The sequence below is a fragment of the Myxine glutinosa genome, chromosome 9 (genome assembly GCF_964187855.1).
Source record: "Myxine glutinosa chromosome 9, kmMyxGlut1.1, whole genome shotgun sequence".
Classification (NCBI taxonomy): Eukaryota; Metazoa; Chordata; class Myxini; order Myxiniformes; family Myxinidae; genus Myxine; species Myxine glutinosa.
Window position 1 is genome coordinate 44,494,797 of NC_136269.1, and position 23,909 is coordinate 44,518,705.

The 23,909-nt window shown below is 45.4% G+C and overlaps 1 long non-coding RNA gene across 3 annotated transcripts in view; it reads left to right on the forward strand.

Moving 5' to 3' along the window:
• LOC137435430 (uncharacterized) overlaps positions 1–22,945 on the forward strand; it is an 80,369-nt gene extending 57,424 nt beyond the window's left edge. For all 3 annotated transcript variants that reach the window (XR_010986077.2, XR_013624528.1, XR_010986076.2), the window contains one exon: positions 22,531–22,945. This is a non-coding gene — a long non-coding RNA (uncharacterized LOC137435430). The remainder of the gene's footprint in view (positions 1–22,530) is intronic.
• The last annotated feature ends 964 nt before the right edge of the window (positions 22,946–23,909 follow it).

Consider the following 23,909-nt stretch of genomic DNA (forward strand, 5'->3'; position numbering starts at 1 on the left):
CCCATGGATCAAGGCGTCATTCGCGCATTTAAGGCACTTTATACGCGAAACACCCTGCAGCACCTGGTCGAGGCTATGGACTCGGACGAAAACTTCTCGCTGAAGGCGTACTGGCGTGAGTACACCATTGCAATGTGTCTGCAAAATATTCAGATGGCCATAAAGGAGATGAAGACAGAAACTTTGAATGCCTGCTGGAAACAATTGTGGCCAGAAGTAGTCCACGATTACGTGTACAAGGGTTTCTCTCCTGACGAAGTCCACCACTCTGCAGTAGATAAGACAGTGAAGCTGGCAAAATTACTAGGAGGAGATGGCTTCAACGATATGACTCCCGATGACGTTGAGGAGCTGCTCGAGACCCACTCAGATCCGTTAACGGACGAAGACCTGGCGGAGATGACGAAGTCAGCAAGTGAGGAAGAAGAAGAGGAAGAAGAGGGTTCAGGGGATGAAGAAGAAGAAGGCCTATCACTGGAATGCCTCGCAACCCGAGTGAGAATGGCAAAATAACTTAAGGAAAGGGCTGAAGAATGGGACCCCCAGATGATTCGTTCGTTGAAGTTCAGAAATGTAATCGACGGAGGCATTGAAGTCTATAAAAACCTCCTCGCCCAGAAGAAAAGGCAGCGCCAGCAACTGCCCATCACTATGTTCCTCACCCGAAAAAAGAAAGAAGACACGCCTACGTCTTCAGCACGAAAAGAAGTTCCGGACGACGACGAAGATACTGCACCACCTGACGAGGCGCCTGCTGAAGTGGCGCCTTCAGAAGAGCTGTAATGCTCTTCTATGCTGTGCAGTACAGTAAAAACTATTATTGATATACTTACCCAGTATCTATTACAGTATTTTCAAATATACTGTACAGCTATATATACACGTACAAATATTTTTCTAATACGTAAGGATGGGTCTCAAAAGTGTGTTTAAGAGTGTAGAAAGGGTTTATAAGAGCGTGGGAAAGGTTTAAAAGAGAATGGGGAGGGTTTTTAAAGGCTTAAAATATATAAAAATAATAAAATAAATATATGGTTTCTACTTCGCGGATTTTCACCTATCGCGGGGGGTTCTGGAACGTAACCCCCGCGATAAACGAGGGATGACTGTATATATATATATATATATATATATATATATATATATATGTATATATACACAGACTTCGCATTTAATATGGAATATTTTTTTTTTCTTGACTTGGGTTTACTTTCTTAACTCAGTATATCAATCTGGTGAGTTTCTTTTACACTTTGGTGATTTATTTGTTAAAAGAACCATGTCACTGATTGTCTGTCACAGCAAGAAGTCAACAACAGGATTATATCACAGGTGGCGTGGCAAAATGTACGGACAGGTGCATTTGACGATTGGCTTCACAGTCGGGTATACAAGGGTTGTTGCGTTCTGTATTCGTGGAAAACTACTGCTGCACGTCTCCAAAAGTTATTGCCGCTTCCTCTGGAGATGGTCCGTCAACTCGACAATGCTGTTTGTCATGGAGTGGTGGCTTTACGAAATTACGGCATGAAAAAGCGTGCTATTGCTCGGCAGTGTGGCATCACTCAAGGTCAGGTGTCAAAGATCCTGAAACGAAATGCTCAGAGGGGTGTCCCTACTCCAATACCGAGGCCAGGACGTGCCCGCTGAACCACAAAGAGGGATGATCGCCAGCTGCAACGGTTAGTCCGCAATGGCCGTACCAAGTCAGCTAATCGGCTTAGGGCTGAGTGGCAGCAACTGACAAAATGGCAGCATCCCCTGAGAAAGCCACGTCTGACCAGACAACACCGCCAGCGCCGATTGCAGTGGGCCAGAGAGCACCGTCAATGGCAGCCAGGACACTGGAATCACGTGATCTTCAGTGACGAGTCTAGATTTCTGGTCTATCGTCAAGATGGCCACGTCCGAGTGCGCAGACAAGTGCATGAAGCCGACAACAAAGATTGTATAGTGCCAAGAGTCCAAGCTGGAGGTGGTGGGGTGACAGTTTGGGCTGCTTTTCATACAGGGGGCAAAACTGACCTGGTTGTTCTGAATGGAAACCTGAACCAGTTCAAGTACAGGGCCATTCTGGAAGAAACATTGCTTCCATTTGCTCGTGCAGCCTTCCGCGGAAACTTTGTCTTCCAAGATGACAATGCATGGCCTCATCAGGCTCGCATGATCCAACACTTTCTTGCTGACCGTGGTGTAGAGCATATGGAGTGGCCTGCCATGTCCCCGGATATGAATCCGATAGAGAACTTGTGGGCAGAATTAACGTGGCAAATCGACCACTTGGACCAGCAGCCGACCTCTGTGCGTGAATTGCAGCAGGCTATTGTCACTGCATGGCAAGCGATTCCTGTCCAAACCTTGGCAAACCTCATGAACAGCATGCCTCAACGTGTACGTGCTCTCCTGAATGCTCGTGGGGTTACACAAAGTACTGAACTGTAATTTTACTGTCCGTAATCCCAGTCGTAATTTAACTTTTGTTTTTGTTCAAAAAAAATTGGGCTAATGTGCAAAATAAAGAGATACTTCTGGAAAACGTACAGAAGTTTAACACAGTACTGTCCATGAATTGAGTTCGATATCAGTTTACATCACTTTCAAGGATGAATTTATTTGTTTCGAAATGTCAAATGTGGTTTTTGTTTCTTTTAAAGGTCACATTAACAAAATCTAGAATAATTTCAACATAATTCCAATGAACTTTTGGTTCTATGACATCTTGAAAAGTAAGTTCACCCCCACAAAAAAAATATTCCATATTAAATGCCAAGTCTGTATATATATATATATATATATATATATATATATATATATATATATATATATATATATATATATATATATATATATATATATATATATATATATATATATATATATATATATATATATATATATATATATATATATAATCGTTAGATTAAATAAGACGCGGACGTAGCTTCAGGACGTCGATCTTTAATTGTCGGCAAGCTTTCGACCAACAAAGTTCTTCTTCTGAGTCAGCCCCAAGTTCAACGGAAGGGGGTTCTTGAAGAAGCACTTCCGTTGAACTTGGGGCTGACTCAGAAGAAGACCTTTGTTGGTCGAAAGCTTGCCGACAATTAAAGATCGACGTCCTGAAGCTACGTCCGCGTCTTATTTAATCTAACGATTATATATTCAATACAAATGAGACGCCCTGCTCGTACTTTGGAGTTTCTACTATTTCTTACAGTTATATATATATATATATATATATATATATATATATATATATATATATATATATATATATTGTGTATATATATATATATATATATATATATATATATATATATATATATATATATATATATATATATATATATATATATATATATATATATATATATATATATATATATATAGTGAAACCTTGACTTACGAGTTTAATTCGTTCTGTGACCGAGCTCGTAACTCAATTTGCTCGTTTCTCAAATTAAATTTCCCCATTAAAATGAATTGAAATGCTATGAATCCGTTCCAGCCCCCCAAAAACCACACCAATTTTTTTTGAAATATATCTATATAAATATCTCGCGCTTTATATTTCACCTGTATGCAGCATACAAGTTGGCAGGAGGGCCTGGACTGGAGGTATGCACACTTGACTCTAAACTGTCCAGCCTGGGTTTGAATCCCGACCCAGCTTTCACCTGTCATGTCGGTGTTTCACAGGCAGGGTGATTCATCAATGTGTGTAACCGCTAAACTGGGCGCCCCGTTTGTGTCCCATTAGTTGATGGGACGCAGTTTGCGTCCCATTAAGGGTCTCACCGTGTCTTCCACAAAGAGAAGGCGAGCTATCGCCGGCACTCTGAACAAGTTGTGGCCTGGCATGCTCTTCTCCTCTGCCGTTATATACGTCCTCCTCGGCATCTTTTTCCAGAAGAGCCCTGTCTCGTCACAGTTGAAGATTTGCTGGGGGATGTATCCTTCGGCTTCTATCAGTTCGGCAAAAGTTATAATAAAATCTTTAGCTGCCTTCACATCCGAGCTTGCTGCCTCACCATGCCTGACGACGGAGTGAATGCCGGTCCTCTTCTTAAAATTATCAAACCATCCCCGACTGGCTTTGAATGACTCTTCCGATGCCTCGTCCGTTGATGTTCCCACCGTCTGCTGCACCAAATCCCCGTAAATGTCTCGTGCCTTCTCACAGATGATGCTCTCGGTCACGGTATCTCCTGCGAGCTGCTTCTCCGTCAACCACACAAACAACAACTTCTCCATCTCTTCATGGACAGAGGTCCGGAGCTTTGAAATAATCTTAACGCCCTTGGCTGGCGTTATAACCTTTATCGACTCCTTCTGCTTCAAAATCTTACATATCGTAGAAGTACTACGATCGTACTGCCTCGCCAAGTCGACAACACGCACACCTCGCTCATGTTTTTCGACGATTACGTGTTTTATATCCAAGCTCGCTCGCTCGTAACTCAGATCTCGGCTCGCATCACAAAGCAAAAAATCGACCGGCGACGGCTCGTATCTCGGAAAACTCGTAAGTTGGTGCACTCGTAAGTCAAGGTTTCACTGTATATATATATATATATATATATATATATATATATATATACGTATATATATATATATATATATATATATATATATATATATACATACATACACAGTCACTTTAAAAAGTAAGTACACCCCATGTAAAGTTTTGACTTTTTCAACATATTTCGACATACAGCTATTTTATCTTCATTTCAACAATATTTATAGATATAGGTACATATTGGGTGATATAATATAACATGATATAATATAACATATATATATATATATAGGTGATATAATATAACAAATATCATGAAACATTTACATTTTGTAGTCCATTGTATAATTTAAATAAACATAAATGCAAATTTTTCATGTGGAAAAAGCAAATACACCCTTGGCTCTAATAGGTGGTATTGCCCCCTTTGGAAGAAACAACCTCAAGTAGGCATTTCTTATAACTGTCTACCAGTCTCTGACATCGACTGGGAGAATTTTTTGCCCACTACTCCATGCAGAATTCTTTCAGCTGTGCGATGTTTGAGGGGTTTCTTGCATGCACAGCTCGTTTCAAATCCCCCCACAACATCTCGATGGGATTTAGATCCGGGCTTTGACTTGGCCATTCCAGAACCCTCCATTTCTTTCTTTTCAGCCATTCCTTGGTGGACTTACTGGTATGTTTAGGATCATTGTCATGTTGCAAGGTCCACCTTCGGTTGAGCTTCAACTTTCCGGCAGATGGCTTCACATTATCCTCAAGCACCCTCTGGTACAATGAAGAATTCATAGTGGATTCTATGATGGTGAGCTGCCCAGGCCCTGATGCAGCAAAGCTGCCCAAAACCATAATATTTCCACCACCATGCTTTACAGTTGGTATCAGGTTCTTGTGGTCAAATGCTGTCTTTGGTGTTCGCCAAACATGTCTTCTGGTACTGTGGCCCGATAGCTCTACCTTTGACTCGTCTGTCCAGAGCACATTGTTCCAGAAGTGCTGGTCTTTGCCTAGGTGTTCATTGGCAAACTTTAGTCTTGCCCTGATGTTCTTTCTGGACAGCAAAGGTTTCCTCCTGGCACACCTCCCATGTAGATCAAATTTGTGCAGCCTCTTTCTTATGGTAGACTCGTGCCCTTTGACATCAACAGTGGCAAGAGCTACCTGTAGTTCCCGTGATGACATTCTGGGGTTCTTAGAGACTTCTTTCAGCATCTTGCGGTCTGCTCTCGGACTGAACTTGCTGGGGCAGCCTGGCCTGAACAAGTTGGCAGTTGTTTGGAATCTTCTCTACTTGTAGATGATCTTCCGGACAGTCGAATGATTGATTTCAAATTGTTTGGAGATCTTCTTAAATCCCTTCCCAGACTCGTAGGCATCTATAACCATCTTTCTGAAGGCCTCAGAGAGCTCTTTTGATCTAGGCATGGTGACGCCGCACACTTCAACAACAAAAGCAAACCAAACTAAATGTCTGAGGTTTAAATTTGACAGGTTCCTCCAAGATCCTCTCTAACGATGTTCTAATCATTTGCACCTGAGCTGGTGCACCTGATTCTAATTTTAGGTATTTGAAGTAGTGATAAATGTAGGGGTGTACTTACTTTTTCCACATGCGAAATTTGCATTTATGTTTTTTAAAATTATACAATGGACTACAAAATGTAAATGTTTCATGATATTTGTTATATTATATCACCTTTATCTATCAATATTGTTGAAATGAAGATAAAATAGCTGTATGTTGAAATATGTTGAAAAAGTCAAAACTTTACATGGGGTGTACTTACTTTTTCACGTGACTGTATATATATATATATATATATATATATATATATATATATATATATATATATATATATATTGTTGCGAATATGGAATTTGGCCTCCATATCCGCTTGTAAATATTCCCCTATTTTCTCCAATACTCCCCAACTTTCCCCAATCCCCCATTCCCTAGTCCCATTGCATGTAAATAACAATCAGTAGAGCCGACCTTCCCCTTATTCCCCCATTAAATGTCGTGCCCAGGTCCACCGCACCACACGTAGACAACTTTCGGACATCTTCCTAGTTATTCTTATTCTATGTCAGTTAAGGCCTCGTCTCCATTAATTATGACTCTTCGTTGCACCAGAATGTGATTATATGGCATCAGTAGTGAGTTTAGGACCTTTTCCATACCTCCTTCCATCTTCTTCCCCAACCAACTATGGCTGCAGCAACGGAGGGGATGGGGGCATCGCGGCGGCGCGGGGGAGGATGCGTCCTCACACCGGCTCGATTAGCGCCATTGACCACGCGCTCCATGGGGTTACCACGGAGGGGCTGGCTGTCAGCTCCTCCTCAAGGGCGGAGCCTGGTAACCCCCCGCACCCAATCAGAAGGGCGGACCGATTCCATCTGGGGCGGCGCTAGCGAGCCGAGGGCGTGTCACTCCCCGCCGGATATACGCGGCCACGTAGCGGACGTGACGTCAGATGCGCCTCAGCTTGGAGAGAGAAGCCACCGCCACCCCCAGCGCGACGAGACCTCCCCGCATCTTTGGACCGGACCGGACCGTACTGTACCCTGCCCCGAGCCCAGGAGGACCTGGAGCCATCGATACCCGCTTTCCTGTCATCAAACCCCCGTGTGAGTCAGCCGTTGTCCCGTTTGTCTGTCGTCTGTCCGGGGTTAATATAAGAGTGTGTCTAAGTGCCTGTCTTTCTGTGATTATACCTCTAGCCCCTGTAATCTGACCTTTCCGTACGAATATAATCTCCTCCGGAGGTCTTGAGAATTGAAACATTGGTGTCGTATTGTGGTATTGTAATCCAGCCGGGTGTCTTCTTTTTCTTATTGAGCCAGCATCGCGCGACTAGTCAACGTTCGGGCACAATCGGGTAACTTGTGCAGACGTGGTCATACCATAAAACCGCTCGGTAAATAACATCCAAGCCACGTCTGTAACAATTGGTGTCAGGAGTGGGATTCGAACCTGGGACTAAATTTATTTAGCCCAAATTTTGGACACCAATTGTGTTAGTACGGTAACAATTGGTGTCTGGGAGTGAGATTCGAGGCCCGACCAAATTTTGGAAAAAAAAAAAAAAAACGAATGGAGGAAAAAAAAAAATTTGGTCAAAATTTGGAGCGGCCGAAATTCGTTTTGTTTTACAAAACCCGAATTTTGAAAGTCGCGCTATGGCGGATCAAGACGGCTGGGGTCCGGTAGGGGAGAGTGAAGCAGGGTCGGTCCAGGACCAAATTGAGACACGTGAGGAGAGCGAAACAGCGGGGGTAGCAAACGCACAAAATGGCGCCTCGCTGGTCACCGCGCCCGCGACCGTAGCAGCGCCGCCGATGGATTGGGGCCTATTTATGGAACAAATAAAGGCGCTCATGGCCCAGAATAGTGAGCGATTGGAGAACCGGATGGATGCTCAGAGTGAGCAAATGAGGGTTGATAGTGGGCGATTAGAGGGCCAAATGAGGGGTACCGGTGAGGGATTAGAAAAGAAATTTGAGGGGTTAGACAACGGGATAAAAGAGGTGAAACATGGGTTAGAGGGGGTAGAAAATAGAATGGCTGCCCAGGAGAATCAGATAGAGGGAGTGAAAAATGGGTTAGAGGGGTTAGAAAACAGTATGGAAGGCAAATTGAGGGACATGAGGGACCAAGCGGAAAGGGAAGTTAACCAAATGGGGCAGCAGATAGAGGGGGTCAGAATGGGGGTAGAAACCAAACTGGATGCTCACAGGGAGGAAATGGAGCAGATGAGGGTGGCATCTGGGCAGGAGATGCAAGTGATGGGAGAGGAGATCAGAAGAGGAGTGAGTGAGGAGGTCGGAGGAGTGCGCGAGGAGGTGAGGCACTGTAAGGAGCACATGGAGAAGGAGGTGAGAAAGGGGACTGTAAAGTTACAAGGGGGCATAGAGGACCTGACGCAGGAGGTGGAGCAGCTGACGGTGGGACAAACGGAGTTAGTGGAGCAGGTTCAAGGGAACACTGCGGTATTAGGAGGGTTAAAAGCGACACAAAACGACATAAAAAACGACTTGATAGCGACAAAGAGGCAGTGTCAGACGGTACGTGAGGGACTGACAACGAGGTTGGACGAGGTGATAGAGGTAATGGAGACGAAGGACCGGCAGGTGAGGACGCACCTGGAAACGGTCAAGGTAGCCTTAGAGGATGAGCTTGAGGAGACGTACCGGGGAATAAAAGAGGTGAAGCACAAATTAGAAGAAGTGGAAGAAGGGATGAGCGAAATTAAGAAGCGACGGAGAGGGGATAAGAAAGAGATAAAAGAGGAGATAAAAGAATTGGTCCAAAGTCTGTGTTTGGATCGTGATGATGTGCTCATTAACCGGATGAGGGATTCGCAGGTGATGGAGGAGAAGCGAAGAGGAAGAGGACCCGGTGTAAGTGGTGACCAATATGGTCGTGCGTATGATGCGCCAGGGGATTTAAGAAGCTTGGGGGTCGAGATGGACCCGGGTGTTCGTGAGAGGCCGTGGGTGAAGTGTGCGACAGGTCTGGTGTGCGAAAGAGGAGGTGTGCAAGAAAGTCCGACTCTGGGGTGTGTGAGGAAAAAGTGCACGCCGAGGAGTGAGTGTGCTGGCGAGAGTGAGTCGGTCGTAGCGCGTGTGCGAGGAAGCACGTGGAAGCGCGGTGTGGTGAGTGTTACAGAGGGTGTGACGGGAGAGTGTGCGCAAGAGTATGCGCGAGAAAGGTGTGTGACGGACAGGTGCATGAGGAAAGAGTGCGCTGTCAGAAGTAAGGAAGAGTGTCCACCTGTGGTGAGTGTTACAGAGGGTGTAACGGGAGAGTGTGCGCGAGAAAGGTGTGTAACGGACAGGTGCATGGGGAAAGAGTGCGCTGTCAAGAGTAAGGGTGAGTGCGTTGTCAAGAGTGGTAGTGAGAGTAGTGAGGGTGACAAGGAGCATGAGTTGGTTGTGACAGGTGAGCGAGGATGTACACCTGGGATGGAAGGATGCACACCTGGAATGGTAGAGCGTGAGTGGGAATGCACGCTGGAATTGGTAGTGAGGCACGTGGTTGGGTGTGCGAATGAGAGCACACCTGTGATTGTCACAGAGGAGGTGACCGAGGAGGGGGTGCGAAGAGGTGTATTGGTGAGGTGTGCTACGAACGAATGTGTGCCAAAGTGTTCGGTGGTCAGGTGTGTGACCAAGGCTGTGAGTGGAATGGGTGTACCTGGGTGTGTAAGGAACGGTACAAGGAGAATGGGAACAGCTGCATGTATGAGCAAGGAACGGGCTGCGGGGTGTAAGCATGCAGGTGAAGCATCGACGTTACACGGGTTAAAGGTCAGGTCGACTTTTAGCCGAAGCGGGCCCTCGGTGCGTGCCGGGCTTCGCGTGCCGCGAGAACCAGCGGGGATCCGAGCCACGGCGGGTTCGAAAGAACCGCCGTGCGCGATCCACGCTGGGCCTCGCTTTGAACGGCCACGTCTGTGCTCCAATAGGCGGAGCGGGCGGCCCGATAGAAAGAGTCGTCATGGCGACCACTTTCTGTTGAGGAATTCCGGCAGGTCGAGATCGGGACATTGGATGGCTCCGTGCCGAGAAGGTGCGTGGGATCTCGGGCCGGGTAAACCTCCTTCCCTGCACCGAAGGCAGGATGCAGCCAGCCACTGGCACAGAACAACCAGCATCCATTGCTTGGCTTTACGAAGCCGGGCTTTGGACGGGAATTGGCGCACCGAGAGGTATTAGTGAGTAGACGGGTGATGAGGTTAGTGTTTTAGACCCAAAATTGGAGAAAAACAAAATTTGGTGATTGGCAAAGGATTGGCAGTAGTGATTGGCAGATGATGAGTAGTGATTGGCAAATTTTTGATTGGTTGGAATTTAGGTGTACAAAATTGATAGTGAGAGACCCCCGATGTGGTGGGATGGCAAATCCACCATCCCTCACAGACGTGGGGCAAAGGAGCTATAGTTTATGGGGTGTATGGCAGTGAAAACTAGCCCGGGTGGGTTAGGTTATATTGTAGGGATCTAGAAGAGATTGACATTAGGTAACGTTAAGGTTAGTTAGTGACTGATACCTGTAGTGGGGACGCAGGTAGATTAGTGTGGATTATAATGACGAGGGAGCGCAATAGTTTAAAGGGACGACTGGGAAGCGCAAGTTTCAGAAGGGAGTAGTTAGCTGAGATGATGCCGTGTGTGTGAGAATTGAACAGGTGTGATTGCACAGGTGTGCAACTGGACAGGTGTGTGGAGCAGTGTATGAGTAGTGAGTGTGTGGATCAGCGCGAATGCGCTTGGGGAGAGAAGGGTGCAGGTGGCACCAGGTGTGAGAGCACAGGTGTGCAAGTACAGGTGTGTGGAGAGAGTTGGAGTAAGTGGTACGGAGTGGTGTGCATGGTGCGAAGGTGTGGATGGGGGAAGAGTGGACCCCTTTCACGAATACCCGGGGCGGGTAGTGTAAGTGTTAGGTAGAAGGCATAGGTAAATTGTGGTTGGATATTGGCATCTGTGGTGCGGTTGCAGAATGGTGTTGTGAATGGGTGCATTAGTGTTGTGGAAATGGCTGGGCGTGTAGCCTGTTAGTGTGTGTAGTTGGTTGGGCACTCCACCACTGTGAGGATGTCGGCCAGGTGAGGCCGCAGGTGGGCTCTGGGAGCCGGTAGTTGTGGATGGGGCCCGAGGATCCGGAGGATGGACCCGGGTAGCCCAGTGCCAGAGAGGGCACCGAGTGGGGAGAGTGCCAGAGGGCCTTCCCCTGGTAGTTAGGTTAGGATAAGGAGCAGGTAAGCTCGGAGGCAACTGCAGTGGTGGAGGTGTGCAGGTGGGTAGACCCACTGGGAGAGGTACACGTCGCAGCCCAGAAATTGTACGAGGGCACCGGGAGATGAATCGGGGGAGTGAGACCCCAAATTGAAGAGCACCACAGTTTGGCCAATGGGAATTGGTTTTTAGAACCCATAGTGTAAGAGGGCCAATGGGTTGGCCGGAGAAAGACCCCGGGTAGTGTAAAGTTGTTAAAGTCATTTAGGAGATAGTTAGGATTGATGAACCTGTCGCACCATACGCAGCCACTTACCTGTGGTGATGATGATGACTCCACACCTGTGTTTTCTTTGTTTTGTTGCAGGAGATGAATCGCTGTGTGGATTTGTGAGACGCATCACGACGTGGATGAGACATTGGGGTGATTCCATCTCTCCCTCCCTAGGAGGGACTGATGATGAATTGGTAATGGCAAATTTTGATGTTGAGTTGGAGATGGCAAATTTTGATGAGAGTTGAAAATGGCAAATTTGATTGGTTAGGAGGGAGAGAAGACGAATTTGGTATATGGGAGGAACGGGGAAGACAGTAGGGATGTTTGTTGATTTGTAAAGTAGATGTTTATGGGTAGTGTTGTGTTTTGTGGATACAGTAAGGGGTAAGGGAGGGGCCATGTAGGTTACCTGGTGGGGGGGGGGGGGGTACGATAGGAACGTACCTGTCTCACCTGGTTCCCATGTGCCCCCAGTGTGCATCACCTTACATTGCGTGCACTTTTGCGCCCTTACCACCTTACTCACTTGTCTGCTTCTTTTGTCTCCCACCTCCGAGGGTCTGGCTTTGGGGTAGAGAGAGAGGAGAGAGAGGTGCTGGCTACGCAGTTGTGGGCCTGCACTTTCGCTGTTCGCTGCCTGGATCGGTACACCATATGGACCGCAATGTTTGTGGCCACCCACAATGGACCGCAGTTCGTTTGCGGCCAAGCACCACCCGTTGATGGACCTATGGGTCAACGTGGCACCTATGCCATAAAGGTGAACCACTGTTAATTAACACCACTGAAGGCCACACGAAGAGCAAGAGACACCTGCAGGGTTAGGGGTTGTCGAATTTATTTTTATTCCAATGAACAATGGTGACTGCACCGATTGGTGGTGGGGTGGTGCTTTTGATGCTCGGGAAGGGTGCTCTGCACGTTATTAAAGGCCGTCGGCCACAGAGCACTCGTGGGTTGGTGTATCGATGTTGGCAAGCGCGCTCTCTCTATGCATAACATCTGCATGTGTTCCTCCAAAAACAGGTCCTGGATCGTAGTGTAAATAGCAGCGTAGTCTTGTAAATAATGCTCCCTACCGGCTGTATGTGTAGTTTGAGAATTCTTTCCGGATTCGGTTATCCTGTGGGTGTGTTTCTGTGAGGAGAAGGGTGCAACGTCGCAGGGGGACATATTTACTCATTTGTGAATATCTGTAAAACTGTCGCACTCAGGGTAGAGTTAATAGTAGAGGGAACTACATTGCGTGCCACACTAAAGTAGGTAAAAATTTATCGGGTCGGGACGCCCCGAGGGTAGAGAAGGGTGCAATGTTGCGAATATGGAATTTGGCCTCCATATCCGCTTGTAAATATTCCCCTATTTTCTCCAATACTCCCCAACTTTCCCCAATCCCCCATTCCCTAGTCCCATTGCATGTAAATAACAATCAGTAGAGCCGACCTTCCCCTTATTCCCCCATTAAATGTCGTGCCCAGGTCCACCGCACCACACGTAGACAACTTTCGGACAGCTTCCTAGTTATTCTTATTCTATGTCAGTTAAGGCCTCGTCTCCATTAATTATGACTCTTCGTTGCACCAGAATGTGATTATATGGCATCAGTAGTGAGTTTAGGACCTTTTCCATACCTCCTTCCATCTTCTTCCCCAACCAACTATGGCTGCAGCAACGGAGGGGATGGGGGCGTCGCGGCGGCGCGGGGGAGGATGCGTCCTCACACCGGCTCGATTAGCGCCATTGACCACGCGCTCCACGGGGTTACCACGGAGGGGCTGGCTGTCAGCTCCTCCTCAAGGGCGGAGCCTGGTAACCCCCCGCACCCAATCAGAAGGGCGGACCGATTCCATCTGGGGCGGCGCTAGCGAGCCGAGGGCGTGTCACTCCCCGCCGGATATACGCGGCCACGTAGCGGACGTGACGTCAGATGCGCCTCAGCTTGGAGAGAGAAGCCACCGCCACCCCCAGCGCGACGAGACCTCCCCGCATCTTTGGACCGGACCGGACCGTACTGTACCCTGCCCCGAGCCCAGGAGGACCTGGAGCCATCGATACCCGCTTTCCTGTCATCAAACCCCCGTGTGAGTCAGCCGTTGTCCCGTTTGTCTGTCGTCTGTCCGGGGTTAATATAAGAGTGTGTCTAAGTGCCTGTCTTTCTGTGATTATACCTCTAGCCCCTGTAATCTGACCTTTCCGTACGAATATAATCTCCTCCGGAGGTCTTGAGAATTGAAACATTGGTGTCGTATTGTGTTATTGTAATCCAGCCGGGTGTCTTCTTTTTCTTATTGAGCCAGCATCGCGCGACTAGTCAACGTTCGGGCACAATCGGGTAACTTGTGCAGACGTGGTCATACCATAAAACCGCTCGGTAAATAACATCCAAGCCACGTCTGTAACAATATATATATATATATATATATATATATATATATATATATATATATATATATATATATATATACATATATATATATATATATATATATATATATATATATATATATATATATATATATATATATATATATATATATATATATATATATATATATATATATATATACATACATACATACATACACATACACATACACATACACATACACATACACATACACACATACACACACACACACGACTGTTTGCTGAGAGATAGGCTACTTGGTGGTATGAGAAATATTACCACTGATACAAACAGAGTGGCTGTGCAATTTGCGCAACAACGCCAGTGCACATGCGTTAGTGGCGACTGGTAATTATTTCTCTAGCACTGACCTGTAACACAGCCGGATGTGATTAATTAGGTGTGAGGCCGGGCGGACAGGCTGGTATTTGTGTGATGGAGGGTCAGGTGCAACTTTACAGATCACTGCTTCGCAGTCTTTCCTAACAGGTCTAGCTGATAAGCACGCCGGGAGTAACAAATGGGAACGGATTGGCGTGGCCCTTTGTTCCAACGTTGTTGTCTTTTAAAAGCGCCATTGACGTTGGACACAACGCTTTCTCCATCCTGTTGGCCCATATATCAACGTGTTGTGGCCATTTCTTATGATGTCCGTGATAAAAGGTACGAAAGGCAAGTACTGTGGTTGGTTTAGCCTGGACTCGTATTAAATCATGAGTTATGATTGCAACTGTTTCATTCCACCATTGGAGTGTCTTGTGAAAGGTCTCAGATAAATATCACCTCAAGAAAAGCAAACATCACTGTATATATATATATATATATATATATATATATATATATATATATATATATATATATATATATATATATATATATATTGTATATATATATATATATATATACACGAGGGTCAGTCAACAAATAACCTTAAAATATTTTTCACAACTTGTTTATTGTATGTTTGTGTGTAACAACTGTTATTTTTCAAATAAAGCTTTACTGAGGCGTGGATTCCTGCAGAAAAAAATATTTTGGCTGCTTGTGTAGCCATTTGTGCACCACCTCTTGGACCTCTTCGTTGGATCGGAAAGTGGTTCCACCAAGCGCCTCTTTCAGTGGCCTAAAGATGTGGTATTCCGAAGGGGCGAGGTCTGATTTTAAGGGTCTTTGTGGTCGTCAGGGTGTTTTGGGTCTTCAGGGTCTTTTGGGTCTTCCGGGTGTTTTGGGTCTTCGGGGTGTCTTGGGTCTTCGGGGTGTCTTGGGTCTTCGGGGTGTCTTGGGTCTTTTGGGTCTTCGGGATGTTTTGGGTCTTCGGGGTGTTTTAGGTATTTTAGGTTTTTGGGTTTTTTGGGTCTTCAGGAGCTTTTGGGTCTTAAGTGAACTTATCATTTTTGTGAACTAAAATTTATCATTTAGGTCTACACCCTTATCATTTCAGTGCACAAACTTCACCGAAAACACATTTTATATTCACGAACAAGCAACGAGTGAGGTGATTAAAGCGTTCGCAGTGCCTCTGATAAATCATAAATTAAATGGATGACACTGACTGACACAGATACACTCCCTCTCTCTTGGCCTGGTTAAAAATTTAAACACAACAAACGATCGAAAAATGGCAAAGACAAAATTTACGAAAAGATAATTTTAAAATGTTGATTCGAACAGGAATCAAACCTTTAGTTGTACTTGGGCCGCTGGATTAATCGAGAGACGAAATGACCTCTGACACCATTTGGCGGACACGACGCCTTTCTGCACCTTTCGACAGAAAGGACCTTTCTCCCTTTCTCTTTTGGGTCTTTGGGGCCATTTGGGTCTTCAGGGTCTTTTTGAGCCACAGGGCCTTCAAGGGTATTTTGGGTCTTTGGGGTGTTTTGGGTCTTTGGGGTCTTCAGGGATTTTTGGGGGTCTTTAAGGGTGTTTTCGGTCTTCAGGGGTCTTGGTGGTCTTCAGGGTCTTGGCGGAATTAAAGAGTCATCAAAGGTCTGAGGGGTTGCAGCAGTCTAAACGTAATTAAGAGGGTTAATTAAGAGGGTGTTAATTTTATTTGAAGAAGAAGAAGACGCTTTCGTCGCATATAAACATAACGACATAACCATATACGTTTGTTCGATTATAATACAGATCATCTTGTATGTATACGTCATCATATACACACACACATTTTAAAACAAAGCAGGAGTGTCTGTCTGTCTGCCCCTGAACTACTCCCTCAGTTTTGGGGCTAGCCCCGCCAAACTTTCTTTTCAACCTTTTTGATCCCAGTGGGTGCCCTAAGGTGGGTGGGAGGTTTCATAAATTTCTCAATACAATTATGATTTTGAGTTTCCACCTGTATGAAACCTCTCTGTCTCTCTGTCTTTCCGTCTCTCCGTCTCCCCATCTCTATCTCTCTCTCTTTTTCAAATTTTGATTTTGAAATGGTTAATCAAGTGATTTTTTTCAAATTTTGATTCATCGGTCCATAAGACCTTCTTCCAGTCTTCAGTAGTCCACCGGTCCACCGGTGCTTCATGGCCCAGGCAAGCCTCTTTTTCTTATTTTGCCATCTTAGCAATGGCTTTCTTACTGCCACTCGACCTGTCAAACCTGCAGCTCGAAGTCTTCTCTTCACAGTTGAAACTGAGACTTGCTTACTTCGACCAGTGTGAAGCTGTGCTTGAAGCTGTTGTCCTGTGAGCCGCCTATCACGCAAGCTGTTGACTCTCAGAAACTTGTCTTCTGATGCTGTTGTGGCTTTGGGTCTGCCAGACCTCTTCCTGTCAGAGTTTCCTCCAGTTTCCAAGTGCCTTTTGATGGTGTCAGAAACTGTACTCACTGACACCTTGGCTTTCTTTGCAATTTCTCTAAAGGAAAGACCTACACTTTTAAGGGTTATAATGGTCTGTCTGTCTTCCTTTGTTAATTGCCTTTTTCTCGCCATTATGATAGCAATATACTACTTCCTGCAGTGCAATATTGTCCAAATAATGCTTCAGAGGGTGTAATAACAGTCTGTTCCAATTAGTCCTTGAGCCAACCGGCCATTTTTTGAAGTGAATGCTCCGGGGGGGGGGGGGGGGGGGGAGTAATTCTCATTATGATTTTCCATTAGACCAATGTCTCAAGTGTCAGAAAAGGTGTGATGGACATCTGAGAACGGTAGCTTAGTGCCCGGATGGACGCCATCTTTGAAACCACCCAGCTCGAAAATGCCCATTTGGTGGGGTACATTGTTGCACGTGTATCTGGACTTCTATACTAGCTATCGATGTGCGGTTGACGACTAAATATACGTCCGATGTGTACCGTCTAAATAAAAAATAATATGAAGCATTTTGTTTTAGATTAATTATTATAAAAATCAATTATCGAAAAAAAATCATATATTTTTCAATATTTTATTATTAGACTTGTACTTTTTTTAGTGAAACAACACTGGTATGATTTTCCAAATTATGCATTGTGCTACACCGTTTATCTGTCTATAAAAATAACTAAAAAACTAAAACATATCATCCACCACGAGTGTACACAAAAAATATATGAAAAGGCATGCACTTTCCACAAACCGAAACTATGTCAGTTGGAATTTCCCGCCGATAATCAACCCACAGAACCCAGTGCCGAAAGTGACGTCAGTCTATTCTATATCTATATTCTATATTCCATATCTCAGTCTGAGATTTGTTGCGGTGACCTGATTAATTTCTGAGGGGGGGGGGGGGGGGTGGCTTAAGAACTAAAAGTGAACATGTTAGATGGCGCCACATACAACTCTATTATAGAGTTCTATTGTAGCGCCATCTAACATGTTCACTGACTTGGATGAGTATGTCTATGTAAGCTGGCGAGCTTTTCGGATATCGGAGTAATCTAACGTCAGTCTTTTTGTTCTTTCAGCTGAGATGGCCGGTGTCGAGGCGAAACGGGCGAAGATTGAACCTGAGTCCGGAACGTGCATCCTGTGCAGCAAGAAGTCGCCACTCTCTGAACTAAGCAAGGCAGCGGGCAACAGTTCTTGGAAGACATTGTGTGACGCAGCCGCAGTTAGAAACTTTTATCCAATTCTAAAGCTAGTCCAAGAAGGCGCAGTTGAACTTCCTAATATTCCAATATTATACCATAGGGCTTGAAGATCAGACTTCACTCACAAAAACCACCTAGCTACTTTGACCAATGCAGCTAGAAGTTCTTCAGTTGATACTGGCGATGCGGTGCGACGGCGATCATCACGGGAAGAGACAGGATCAACTTCAACGGTCTACGATGATAAATGCATTTTTTGCCAGCGTGCTTCAAAATTCATAAAAGGCAGTCATACCCGTAAAACAGTTGTCTTGGCTGTTGAACTTCGAGCAGATAAGACAATAAGAGATGCTGCGACAGCTCGCAATGATGAGAGAGTTTTGGCATTGACTACACGAGATATGGTTGCAGCTGAGGCTCACTACCACTTCTCCTGCTATAGAAACTACACACGGCCCCAAAAACCTCAAGTAGAAACTGACATTGAAGATAATATCGAGAAAAAAGAAATGATACGATGTATATTCAATTTCATTCGCACTGACTTGTTCTTGAACCCGAGGATTGTTCCAATAGTTGATGTTGCAACAGATATCCTGTCTTCAGATACATTTTCAGTTGATGTTCGTGACTCCATCAAGAAGAATCTGCAGCGCACATTACAAAGAGAGTTTGGAGAATCGCTCATCTTCTTCAATGTGAAACACCGTGTATACTTGATGCCCGATAATCTGACAAAGCGAGAGATTGCTGCAGAGTGCGTAAACCTGAAAGCAGAAGTGAAAGCATTTGAACGAACGGACGGTGAAAGTAACATTGTGCGTGCAGCTACTTCACTGCGACACCAGATCAAAGATGCTCATTACAATGAACGTTGGCCGCCTCAGCCAGCAGAACTCACTTCAGATTACGTGAAGATACCAGATTCTCTTCGTGTATTTCTGCATACTTTGATTTGCGGGAGTGGGGGTAGCTCTGCGCGTGCCGACACACTGGTATGGTCGATGGCTCAAGATATCATCAATGCTGTACACCGGGGTACCATCAGAACATCGAAGCATGTCCTACTTCCGTGGGTCATGAAAACGCTCACCGGTAATACAGAGGTCATCAGAATATTGAATCGACTCGGGCACGGATGTTCGTACACAGTTCTGGAAGAAATCGAGACAGCGCTATGCATAGACAAATTAGCAAGTGTGGAGAAAGATACAGTACCACTTCCGTCACATGTGCACCCTTCGGTCCCGACTGTATTAGCATTCGATAACATCGACAGGCTAGAGGAATCGCTGAGTGGTGGCGGAACATCGCATCGCGTCAACGGTATCATCGTCCAACCGAAGTCGCAGTCGTGTTTGCCGCCCCAACCTCCATCGGCAGTATCCAAAGCAGATAAGAAGCGATCTATCCCATCATCCAGCGATTTAGTTCCAATATACAGCGGTGGGAAACGAGAGGGCCCACCTGCAATCAAGCCTGCAGATCTTTCTGACACTCTTGCAGGCGCAACATCCCTTGCGCAGCGCCGAAATCACGTATGGATTATGACTCGCATGCTGGAACCATGCGACCAGACAATCAGTTCGTGGACTGGTTTCAACATCATGACTAGAGATCGTGTTCAGGTGACGGAAGATGTAGTTGGCTACCTGCCGGACTATAAACGCGCCTGCCACAGATATGGCAACAGTGCAAGAAATCCTCAGAGAAGCTCTGAACATCATGTCATCACTTCAGCTTGAGCGTGAAAGGGTCAATGAAAAAAACGAACAAAGCTGCACTTGCGAAACACATGGAAGGTCTTGTGGAACCAGCCGAGAACGTTGACAGGCGAAGTGCAACAATAATTGATGCGATGGCTCTCATACAAAAGATGCATGGCGAGAACGACACGTTCGAAGAACTATCTGACCGCATCCTTGCTGCAGCGCTTCACGCTGGTCAAGGCAGTGAGCGCATCGATGTTGTCTTTGACACATACACAGAAGAATCCATCAAAGCAGCTGAGCGTGTGAACCGCGGTTCAAATGAAGGCATCAGTTTCAGCGAGATCAGACCCGCACACAAAATCATGAACTGGCGGCGTCTCCTTGCTTGCAGCCAGACAAAGGAGAAACTGGTTGTGTTTCTGGCGGAGTCGTGGAAACATGAAACAAATCGCGAAAAGCTAGGCAACAGAACACTGTATGTCACCTGTGGTGAAAAATGTCTGGTACTGACCCGCGATAGGTGGAAGTTGGTGCAAGCACTCGAATGTAGCCACGAGGAAGCAGACACGCGTATGTTTCTCCACGCAAAGCACGCCGCTACCCACTACAAGACGATCATCTTAGTGGCAGATGACACCGACGTTCTGATCATCAGTCTTCATCTCAGCAGAACCATCGATAGTCAGCTCTTCATCAGACGAGGAACAAAGGTTCGAGTCAGAATGATCGACGTTGGAAAGTTGGCTGCGGTATTGGGGTCTGGAGTTTGCAGTGCATTGCCAGGGCTTCATGCATGGAGCGGGTGTGACACTGTGAGTGCTCTGGCTAGCCAAGGAAAGATAAAGGCTTTGAAGCTTGTGCAAGCGAATGAGCTGTATCTTCAAGCATTCACAGATCTGGGATCTTCGTGGAATGTACCAACAGACGTCTTCAATAGCATTCAGGCCTTCACGTGTCAGCTGTACGCCAAGAACACGAAGATCGTCGGTGTTAATTCGCTCCGTTATCACATGTTCTGTGCAAAGAAGGGCCAGATCGAATCTGGACAATTGCCGCCTTGTGAAGACTCCTTGATGCAGCATACGCTTAGGGCCAACTATCAGGCGGCTATCTGGCGACGCAGCCTTGAAAACCTACCAGACGTCCCAACACCATCAGCAGGACATGGTTGGGAACTCGATGATGGCGGTTCGCTCACAATCCGATGGATGGCGGGTCTACCAGCTCCAGATGTCGTCTTGAATCTCATCTCATGCACATGCAGAAGGACGTGTCGACCGTCAGATTGCTCCTGCATACTGAATGGGTTGAAGTGCACTGTTGTGTGTAAGCTGCAGGGATGCTCCAACATGGTGCAGGATGATGCTATCGTGGCTCAGGATGCCAATGACTCTGATGGCGACTCTGATGATTAACTTTGTGTGCACTGTATATTGTATAGCATATGTTGTTCTCTATTATAATGCAGGCCAAATTGCCTGAAAATCTTTATAGACAGATAAACGGTTTAGCAAAATGTATAATTTGGAAGATCATACCGGTGTTATTTGACTAAAACATGACATGTTCAATGATACCTCCGCTTGCTTATTAGGAATATACATCGTATGGTGTTAAAATCAGCTCCATACGTCTTTCCAAACTCTAGTAATGAATAATTAATATAATTGGCGGCCATTTTGAAATCCAAGATGGCCACCAAAGTGCAGATTTCCTATGTAACAATTTCCGCCTGCTTATTAGATATCGTATGGTGTTAAAATCCTCTCCGTACGACATTCCTAACTTGCGTTATCGTCAGAATAGATAATGCCAGCGGCGGCCTAAGTCATTTTATGCCTCTTTACATTTATTTGTTGTAAACTCGTGGTGGATGATATGTTTTAGTTTTTGTTATTTTTATAGACAGATAAACGGTGTAGCACAATGCATAATTTGGAAAATCATACCAGTGTTGTTTCACTAAAAAAAGTACAAGTCTAATAATAAAATATTGAAAAATATATGATTTTTTTTCGATAATTGATTTTTATAATAATTAATCTAAAACAAAATGCTTCATATTATTTTTTATTTAGACGGTACACATCGGACGTATATTTAGTCGTCAACCGCACATCGATAGCTAGTATAGAAGTCCAGATACACGTGCAACAATGTATCCCACCAAATGGGCATTTTCGAGCTGGGTGGTTTCAAAGATGGCGTCCATCCGGGCACTAAGCTACCGTTCTCAGATGTGCATCACACCTTTTCTGACACTTGAGACATTGGTCTAATGGAAAATCATAATGAGAATTACTCCCCCCGCCGGAGCATTACTTTTGGTCTGGCTCAAGGACTAAATACTGCTTTTATACAGACAGGGGGTTTGTAATCAAGTAATCAGCAGAGGTTGGGACACCTGGAGGAATTGTTTGCATCAACTTTCAAGGCTTAATTTACTTACATTGCTGCAGAACAGCTGTAAGTTGTTAACCCATTACTTGTTCCCTGAAGAAGGCCTTTTTTACAATATAACTGTGCAGTTTACATTATTTTCCCGTTTTTGCTGACCTAAACTTTTTTTTTTACCTCGAGCCGTTTACTGCTTACCTTTGTACCATTTCATGTTATTCACTGGACTTGAATTGCTTAAATTTCAATAAAAACTGGAAAAATTGAGGTGTTCTTAAACTTTTGACCGGTAGTGTGTATATATATATATATATATATATATATATATATATATACATACACCGGTATATGTCTATATATATATATATATATATACATACACCGGTATATGTCTCATTTCTGGTCTTTGCACCTCTGAACACTCTACTCCTTCCACATTTCCTATGCATTTCAGTGCATCGTCATCGTTTTCGGTGTGTGTGGTGGTAACACGTCGTCCGAGTGACGCGTGTAAGTGGACGTGGCGACTTGGAGACACTGAGTGGAACGGTACTGCGCGCTGGGATGAGGAAGACCGGGACCCAGAGACTTTGTGTCAGGTTTCAGTGGGCTGCGTCAGCCCGGCCGAGCTGTCACCAGGTGTGCTGGGGAACGAACAAGACCCCATCTCTTTTTTTTCTCTCTGACCTCTGTATCTCTCACTTCATGTTCTTGGATGATTGATGGGTCCTTTTGTAAAGTGATAACTACTTGATTGTGTATCCGAGGGCAGGTATGTATGCATCGTGAATATGGGGCAATGTCATTGCTTGTACATATATGACGATCTTTGTAAATATATTTGAATTTAAATACATTGTTAAAACGCAGCTTGTCTTGACTGCTCTCTGTCCCGACGGCAGCATATGGCAACTGATTGAGTGGTTAATCAAGTGATTGGGCTCCAGGTAAGATCGCAGCATGTGATTTGGTTTTGCTCAGCCAAACAATGAAGATCTGCCACGTTGGCACGAGTCGTGACTGGAATTTCATTGTATGGTAACAACTCCGGGTGTGGGATCAGGTCAGGTCAGATATGGGAGCATGTGCCAGAGCAGTGCATTGCCATGTTAACTTTCTGCCGGTACTCCAAGAGTTTCCATTTGACCATTCCCCAGGTAGTTGCCCAGCCTAACCCCATCTCCTTGAGATTCCGATCAACCTGCTGCAACCACAAAGCATGTGGTCGGCCCGTTGGCCTCTTCCACTCATGGGGTTCCCTTGTTGAGAGAATCTGGTCAGCAGGATGAGCATACGGAAAACGAGCCACGTGTCCATACAGCCACAGCTGGTGCTCACGGACTATACATGTAACAAATCTCATCTGAGTCTCTCACAGTAAACGCTTGTTAGACAAACAGTCCGACCAGTGATAGCTAAGGATTCAATGAAGAGACCTGGTCGTGAAGGAGCTAAGTCTTTGGCTCAGATCCTTCGTCAGAGTCCAAGTCTCACATTCGCAGAGCAATACAAGAAGCACCAATGACCTAAAGACTAGGACTTTTGTCCTCCTGCAATAGGTACCAACAGCGCCACACCCGGTGGTCCAGTGAATCCATGACTCTCAAGCCCAACCCAGATGTCTATTGACCTCTGGCTCACAACATGTGGAGAGGTGAACATGACTATCAAGGTAAGTTAATCTCTTTGTCCCCTCAACATCCTCACCACAGACAGGTACAGTCAAGATAGCAGCATCCAATATGTCATTGAAAGTCTTGACCCAGGAGACCCATAATCCCAATGGCTACAATTTCTCATTCAGCACCTTGAGGGCCCCCATATGGATGTGCA